Raw genomic sequence first — 8,942 nt, 5'->3', positions numbered from 1 at the left:
TATGAGGGCTAAAAAAAAAACAAATGGCAGCTTCTGGGAACATGCAGGGGTGTCCTGGACTCAGAGAAGCGAGCATTCATGCGGTGGGGGACAGGATGGATTGCTGCTGCCATGACCGTTCTTGTGCTGTGCATCTATATTTCATGCATTTCAGTGCAGGAACTGTGCAGAAACTGATGGACCAAAGTGGCACAATGGGTGTAATGCTTCAGATGAGCTCAGGGCACTGGGACTAGACGCATGATGTTGGTATAACCAGAGCCTGGGCACCAGCCACTCACAACCAGAACTGCATCACGAGCTTTGAAGAGCCCTCTGGCTGTGCCTATGAAAGCAAAGCGTGGATTAGCATTCATACCAGCAACAGCCAGTTGGGAGGCAAGGTATTTCCTGTCTCAGATTATATAGAGTTAACCTGTCTACAAGCAATAAGTAAGACATGTTACACTTCGACAAGGTTCATTTTGGGATTACAGGGTTAGGTATAAGAAGATTTAAGAGGGCATTTAATAGTAAGAAAGGGGCATGTCACGAAAGGGTTGTTTAAATTCTGGTCCATATTCTCTTGTGGAGATGGTCAGAGAAAATAAAATGGAAAAGACATATGACGTCTCATGAGCACAGCCATGTGGTTACATGAGGCTGTCTAACCGGGTTCCACAGCAAAGCTAACACAGAAGTGAACATCCTCAGCTCAGACTGCATTGGCAGGCTTGTTGGAAAACGTAGGGAAGACACCGTGGTGTAGATGGAGCTGCTGGGCTGTCTGGGCATGCTGAGTGACAACAGTGATTGTAGCATGGGGTGCGTATTTGGAGAACAGCTATGCAGACCTTCTATATATATATATAGTGTTTACAAATAAAAAAAACTTTTGTAGGCAGGTATTGTATAATCCTCCAGAGAGTAGACCAAAGGGGCTCCACTGCCCGAATTTCATTGCTGTTACCTGCCAGACTTGGTGAGTATGATGATGGCTTTGGTGCAGCATTTGAAGGACTCAACGGCACCAACCGCAACAACTTCAGAGGGGTCTTGGGTCAGGCAGGTGTTGCGGCGGAGCTCTTCAAAGAGCTGTCTATGGAACACGGCTGCCTCCGCTTCCTGAGAGATCTCATGGATGTGTGTTTGGGGAGAAAGCATCACCTGAATGTTAGCAGTGTCACTGCTCCACTACAAACACTACCACTACAAACACTACCTTGCTGAACTCTTTACATCAGCTGATACTCAGTCTTTGAACCAGTATACATGAGACTGTTTATTTTTCAGTTGAGATTTTTTGAAGGGTGAATGCACTGCTAAACATTTTACCCTTTTTCTGGTATAGATTGATAAAAAAATACACCATTAAGCATAGGGGGAATGAGATACCACCTTCAGTTTGGTGAAAGTGATTAACAATTAAGAACATTGCAAATTAGTGTAAGAGCATGGGGCTTCTTTTTGACATCCAAGCAGAGTCCAGTGCTGCACCATAAACTGCACGATAGAATAACACACCCCGGTGGCCAAAATCACATCCCATAAATAGCATTAAGTCTCCGTCACCCCATCCCTGCAACCCTACTGATTCCAGCCCATCAACCACATCTACCTGACATTTTCTCTCACACTTTGAAGTTTTTCTGTCCCAAAGGCCTACAGATCTTTTTTTGTTTGTATTCCTGCAACAAGCTAAACTACTGCTGATGCAGACTCTTGACATGGATCTCCACTGGGCCGCATGGAGATGCAGATCCTCACCTCAATGAGGACAACACAGCCACCTCAGCCGTCTGATGGACAGAGGGCAAGATGCCGCAAGCGGGTGGCAGGCAAAGATGGTATGAAAGAAAGAAAAGGCAACGAAAGGAAGATAGCAGACAAAGCAGGTATATTTTTAGTGAGTGTGCAGTTAGGGATTAGTACAAAGATGAAGTGGGTTGCAACATATCTTATATTGTATCATCATTTGGTTTTCATGATGAAATGATGTCAGACGTAATGCCTTTAAAGAGAAGCCTTGCTTAACAGAACAATATTTTGACACACCCTTGCCAGTTTAAACCAAAGTCAACAGAAACACCCCATTTCCAGTTGGCTACAAATACTATTACACGTACAACCAACTCCATTTATTCCTGGACCATCAGTGTTTCTGGACAATTGGTTGCGCGCTTATAAAATATACAACAATTATAGAAAATAAGCAAATGTTACAAAGAGGCCAAGAAACATTTACTTATGTAGCCAACACTTTTCTCCAAAAGCAGCTTACAATGTTATGGTACTTACAATAAGGTACCCATTCATACAGCCGGGTATTTTTTTAACTGGAGAAATACAGAGTAAGTGCCTTGCTTAAAGGTTTCTGCAGTCGGAGGCTGGATTCAAAAGTAGACAATGTGAGCTCTGAAAAAATACAACTACACAGAGCATTAAAACAAAGTTTCTGGATGGTGAAAATGTACTACGAGCTGGGCAGCAGGAGTAAAGCGCCTAAGAATAATGGCAAATTGGTCATCAGCTCCATTCACCGTCAAAATGCAGTTTCAGTAAAGTGAACAAGGGCAGCAGGTTGCAGTGTCATCGCTTCCTGCCTTCCTTCATCCTTTGAAAAGTACAATGGAGAACAATGGATGTCTATCAGGCAGTAATTGGATTTGCAAAGCGAAAGTAATCCGTGAACCCACTGAATAAACTAATTGAGGGTAGTCAACATATGGTGCTGGAAGGCAGGTTTTCAAAAAAAAACATTTTCATTTAACACCTGATTCACACCTGAAAAATAGGGTTAGGTGACTTATAACCCAAATAACTCCTTCAATAAAGTGATTAACAGAGGAGTTAAAGCAGAAACAAATAGATACTAGCTTAGCTAATCATGCACTAAATTATTTATTCACTCAAACACAGTCAATAACTGCTTGTTCTAATGCAGGTTGCAGTGGCCCAGGGCCTATCCCAGAAACATTGGACACTAAGTTATGCAGAGTATACCTCTGATGGGATGACAGTCCACCCAAATCTCTCACACACAGTGAAAACAATTTAGAGTCACAAATCCACCTGAACCACATGTCATTGAACTGTGAGAAGAAGCCAGAGTACCTGGAGGAAACCCATGCAAACGTACAAAAGCCGTACTTTGTCCAAACCCACAGCCCAGGTGCTGTCAGGCACTAGCACTACCTCCTAAGTTATCATGCCTCTAAACAAATATTAATTTCATATCATTAATTTCGTCCATTGCTGAACGCACCTCCTGAATAACCTTCTGCTTCTTTCTCTAGACTTCCCAGACCAGTCTTTCCAGATGTCATTTGCCCACCACCATGTTGTGCTGAAGCCAAGACTCTGCCTACCCCTTGCAGCTAACATGTTTAACTTTCTTCCTGTCCTTACCTCGATGCCTGCTCCAGCAACCTAGGATAACTTGATTCCCTGTATATTAGCACTTCCCTTCCCAGTTTAACCCTGAACTCTTCCTCTGTGCTCCTACAGAGTAACTTTAGTTTGTTATTCTGACCATACAAGGCAATACTGCTTGAACTTTGAGGTACACCAAGCCATCTGCAGAGGTAACAGTTTCTCTTTTCCTTGAATGCTATCACTGTCAATATTGCGACTTTGTAGGGGGCTGGAGAACTAGTGGCAGGATCTTTTCCTGGTATCCCCATGCTTTAAATTTACCTAGAAGTCCTGACTTATCCAGTAGCCACACATCCAAGTCTTTGTAAGATACCCGAAACACCCCTGTGTCCCTCAAACTGCTATAAAACCATTTACCTCACCTGCTTCTCCAAAATGGATAAAATCAGTGGGCTTGCCGTGCTAAAGCAAAATGTTTCAGTAGGCTTTTTCTTCATCAGCACTAAAGATCTGGACTGTGTTGGCCTGATACTCGTCCTATCCCGTGCAATAAGCCTCTTCAGTGCCTTCAAAGTTGACCTGCCTCCTGGGATGTATGATGCAGTCATCATCAGGTAATCTGTGAAGCCCGTTATGGATGGCTTTCTGACACCAGACTTGGTGAGTTGACCTTGATATTCAACCTCTGCCAGCTTCTCAAGCATATTCATGACCAGCACAAAGAGGATCATGGAGACAATACAGCTGTAATTTCCCTTTCTCTAGCCTGTGTTACTCAGATGTTAGTTCTCCCAATGTGACCCTCATGCCGAAATTACTGTAGTAATTTGAAGTTCCTAAAGTGCTCAGAATGTGGTACCACACTAATGCCATCTTCACCAGCTTGTGTGGAATTGAGGCACAGGGATTTGTGAGATCTAGCCACAAAACTGCTAAGACTCCATCCATCCATCCATAACCACTTGTTCCGAGCGGGGCCGCAGCAAGCTGGAACCCACCTGGCAACACAGGGCATAAGGCCGAAGGGGACACACCCAGGACGGGAGGTCAGTCTGTTGCAAGGTGCCCCAAGCAGGGCTCAAACCCAAGACCAGCCACACAGCAGGCACTGGCCAAACCCACCATGCCAGCATGGCCCCCTCCTGCTAAGGCTCTCTTGCTGTTATAAGCCTGTCTAATCAATTATCTCACTGCACCTGCATGCTCACCTGTAAGCACCCTGGCACCTCAGGGTTCTTCCTTTCTGCACTGTTGTGTCCCTACATTGAGCAGAACTAACTTTGAACTGGTTGATCCTTTCTGAATTTTCATCTTTAGGAATTAACACCCCTTCAGCATACCTCCGTTGCCTTGCAATTGTGCCTCTTCTCCAGAGGACCTTCAGGATCCACCAGAGCCCATATAACAGCTTTAGGCAATGCTTGTAAACCTTGTAGGGTTCTCCATTTTAACCAAGAGCTAAGCTTGATCTTTCCTTCTTCAAAGACTCCTTACCAGAGTTACTTACAGTTGTTTACCCATTTGTACAACAGGGTAATTTACACTGGACCAACCTTGCTCAAGGGTACTACAGTTGGAATTCATACATGCAGGCCCTTCAGTTGCAAGGCAGTGCAACTGGTCACTGTATTACCTGCTGCCCCAATACGTACAAACATGCATAGTTTGCATTACTTGTGTGGCACATATGACTGGCTTCCCAGCTTTCTTACAGTAGCCAATCACCATCTTTTGGGAAACAAACACTTTCTGTGCAGGAATCTCAATACCTAGCTTGCCACAAGCCACCATTGTCTGACCAAACCCACAAAAGGTGTAATGGCATAAATAACTTTCTCCTGATTAATATAAATAGATACCCAAAATAGCCACCGAGCTCCACATTCTCCAGCTTGCAACTTCTTGGCCACAGTCTAGTTCCTAAAGTACTATGTTGCAAGATCCCGACTGACACTAGCTATTGATTGGGGTACTGAGTAAACTGTCCACAGTGGGGTAAGGGACAGACCTGCAAATGCCCTTATGGTTCTCCAGTTTGGAGATAATGTAAACGCCTTTGCCTTTGTTTCTGAGGACCTAAATAATGGCATACACGTCGGTGGTCTTGTGGATGAAGGAAGCAAAGACCATATCGATGCCTTGCTGCAGTCCAAACGCAGGTTCTGAGCATCCCTGTTGGACACAGCAGGTAGGTCTAGATCAGCCACTGGCAGGCTGACATTCTACTGACTGTCCAGCAGTTTGCCATTCTCAGTCTCACAGTCCAGGAAGCTGCAACCTGCGGATCCACATAGCAAAGAGAAAGGAGCTCATTGGATTAATCATTAGGTACAACTACATCCTTGCATGGCCAGTTTTAACATTTTTCATAACTTTTATAATGATTAAATTAGTAAAGTTAATAAAGTTACTAAATGTTATTGCAAGTGAAGAATTAACTTGCATTACATCTCCGAGGGTAGTACACTTATGAACTTTAGAGTATGCAACATCTGGCAGTACACAACTAAGTAATAGACTAAAGACAAAGACTTTCAGTGAAACCATTATGTGCTGTTCTTGAGGACTGGATTTCCCTTGTAAGTATTAGATGTGAATGAAAAATAATTCAGGGGTAAAGGGCCAAACATTTTCTGTTCATCAGCGAAGGTGCCGATTAATGGAAGCAACTTGAGCATGAGAATACAATTTCACCCTCGCTGATCTCCTTTACTTTCAGGCAAATGAGTCCATTGTCAATGCACACTTTTACACCCTGCTCCACCACCTTGGTTATGTTTTGTAGTCAACCTAAAGATTCCTTTCATCACAGTTCTCTTTGTAGGATTTGTCCAAGGTGAACCTGGTGATGTTCCCTTTCTTCAGCTCGATCTCAGCAGTGCTGCTCTGGAAGAATAAGCGTGCCTCAGACACTGAAATAAGAAATGAGAACAAGAGATACACAAAAAGTCAGCACTGTGGGGATATGGACAACGGAGGGAGGCAGCAGCGGAGATTTGAAGTAGTTGGACCAAAAAGGTTTATTTTTCTTTACAAAATAAAGATGTAAGCCCAGCCATATACAAACACAAACATTAAGTTATGAAAGAACATAAGGCCTATGAGCCACAGGCTTAACCCCTTTCACCAACAGCAATACACTGCTCTCCTGTTTGCTGTGCAAGTGCCTGTCTGCATGAGTCTGCATCTGTTTGCATGCATCTACCCCAGCTTTATAGCAGTAACTCTGCCCTCCTGACTACACCATAACAGCCTCAACAACTATTCCAAAGTACATTTCCCCAAAAATAACACCCTACATAAATACAAAAACATACAAGCCCTACAAAACATTTGTTTGCTATAAATATCCATATCTTACAATACATAAAAACATTTATCCCATTACACAGTAAAACACCCCTGTCAAGTTGGTTGTGCCCAAGGACTTCCACCTAGAAATACCCCAAATGGTTCATTCTATCTGGTTTGCAATACAGGCTACCCACCCACCCACCCACCCACACACACACACACACACACACACATTTTCAGAACCGCTCGTCCCATACGGGGTCGCGGGGAACCGGAGCCTACCCGGTAACACAGGGGGTAAGGCCGGAGGGGGAGGGGACACACCCAAGACAGGACGCCAGTCCGTCGCAAGGCACCCCAAGCGGGACTCGAACCCCAGACCCACCGGAGAGCAGGACCCGGTCCAACCCACTGCGCCCCGCACCCTCCTGCGTACATACATCAAGTGCAAAAATGCATCGACATTTCCAGAGAATAAGAGAAAATAATGAGGGGTGGAATAAATAATGAGAGAGGGAATAAATTAAGAGGGAGAAAGTATTGCACAGACTAACAAACAATCAGCTGTTCATGGACATTAATCATAATTCATGTCCTTAACCAGTAAGCTACGTATCATGAACAGGTGCAACGTTAAACCTGAAGTCAATGGACATACACTTAATCGGACTCTTCCTACAATCCACAGGGTTTCTGTGTTTCTGTTTCGATAAATCCCCTTGTAGATAGCTTGCAAATGATCGTCACACCAGGCATTAGGTACCTACTGCAGGTACACAGACCCTCAGGGGTGTTTACAAGAATACTGAAGGCAAATGATCAAAAGAGCAGTACGTGATTATGGTGTCAGTTAGCCACTGGTAAAACGGCTCGGTGCATGAAGCACCTTTTGGAGCCAGCAGCATATAGCAGTGCCAGAGTCTTTTTGGGTTTATCTGTCTTGGCGTTAGAAAGAATTTTTTCACAAGACTAAGAGAACTGTTCAACTGTCAGCTGAGGCTAAACTGGTGGATACCAATTACCCACAAATATAGTCTGCATGTTTTCACAAAGATTGATGAAGTAATGCAAATTACTAATAATACTGATGTCATGTGGAATGCAAAGCGTCATTTGTGAACCATGTTTACGGCATTTTCTGCCTCATCAACAAATAATGTCCTCATAGAACCAAGGTTTGAAACCAAACGCCTGCTGTATTAGCCTCAAGCAGCACATTTACTCTAAACTGGTACAGAACTGTAAAAATTTTAGACCTGAACACACCAAAGCCAGCGAATGACTACTGACCCTGTCTTTATTATATTGTACTTGTTTCAAATCATTAAGAGCACATTGAATTTCAGTGGAGGGTGGCACATGGCGTGGTGGTGCAGCGGCTTTGGGGTTCAGGCCCTGCTTGAGGTGCCTTGCGGCGGACTGGTGTCCTGTCCCGAGTGCGTCCCCTCTTCCTTTTGGCCTTGCGTCAGCAGCCCCAAAAATTGGTAAGTAATTGATAAATCACTGAGAACTTAAATGTTGTGTCAACATGGACAAGTGTCAGCTAAATGAATAAATGCATATTCAGTGCATTGTTAAACTAGTGATGACAACAGTGTAAACAAACAGATACTAATAAAAGTGAGAAACTAATGAAACCAGCTAATCAAAATTTGGCTAAATCAGCACAACCTCCAAAGTGTAATTTTTCCCAGCAGTTTGCATAAAGTTAATGTTGCTCTTTGTGCCCCTGGTCTCAGAAATTTGACAAGCATCCGGACACGCCCCCCTTGAAAACGATTGGCTGTTCTCCGCGTCTCGCTAAACGCGCGAGAACTAAGTAACACCCTCCTGTGGCCGCTTTAATCCAAGCCCCACATTGCCGGAACTACTTTAGGGTGGACAATGTTCCGCAAAAATGAAATAGATCCGCTATGAATCGATTACATAAATGTAATGCAATAATTATTTTTTTTAATATTTATAAAGAGTTATGCTACGCGTTCATGTCTCAACCCGCAATATTGTTTTGTTGAGGTGATATTTTGACCAATTAAAATTATCGTGATTTACCGTCGGAAGGTTACTATACAAAGAAATGGTGTTCTGCAATCTTCAAAAACCAATCAAAACACTCTCCTGAGTACGTAAGGGTCCAGTCGCTACGAGGTGGATTTTTAGTGGCAGCGGGATTGGAAGAGGAGTGTGAGGATATCGGTAATATTTGGTTTTTACTGATTTATGTTATGGTGAGGGAAGGCCAAGTTTAAGTAAGGGTGTTCAGTTTTTTTATTAATTTATTTAAACGGTTACCG

The 8,942-nt window shown here is 43.6% G+C and overlaps 1 protein-coding gene and 2 pseudogenes across 12 annotated transcripts in view; 1 reads left to right on the top strand and 2 right to left on the bottom strand.

The window, feature by feature from the left end:
* LOC114909088 (pyruvate kinase PKM-like) lies at positions 1-1,143 on the bottom strand (annotated as a pseudogene).
* Positions 1,144-2,914: 1,771 nt separating this feature from the next.
* Positions 2,915-8,942, bottom strand: part of LOC108926250 (pyruvate kinase PKM-like) — a 12,792-nt pseudogene continuing 6,764 nt past the window's right edge.
* Positions 8,786-8,942, top strand: part of LOC108926321 (protein mono-ADP-ribosyltransferase PARP6) — a 23,546-nt gene continuing 23,389 nt past the window's right edge. For 11 of the 12 annotated variants that reach the window (XM_029253449.1, XM_029253445.1, XM_029253444.1 and 8 more), the window contains exon 1: positions 8,797-8,844. The gene's annotated coding sequence lies outside the window, so the exon portion shown is untranslated. Of the gene's footprint in view, positions 8,845-8,942 lie in introns of all 12 variants that reach the window. The other variant, XM_029253446.1, reaches the window with a different exon arrangement.

The sequence above is a fragment of the Scleropages formosus genome, chromosome 7 (genome assembly GCF_900964775.1).
Source record: "Scleropages formosus chromosome 7, fSclFor1.1, whole genome shotgun sequence".
NCBI lineage: Eukaryota > Metazoa > Chordata > Actinopteri > Osteoglossiformes > Osteoglossidae > Scleropages > Scleropages formosus.
This window is presented reverse-complemented; position numbering and strand designations above follow the sequence as displayed.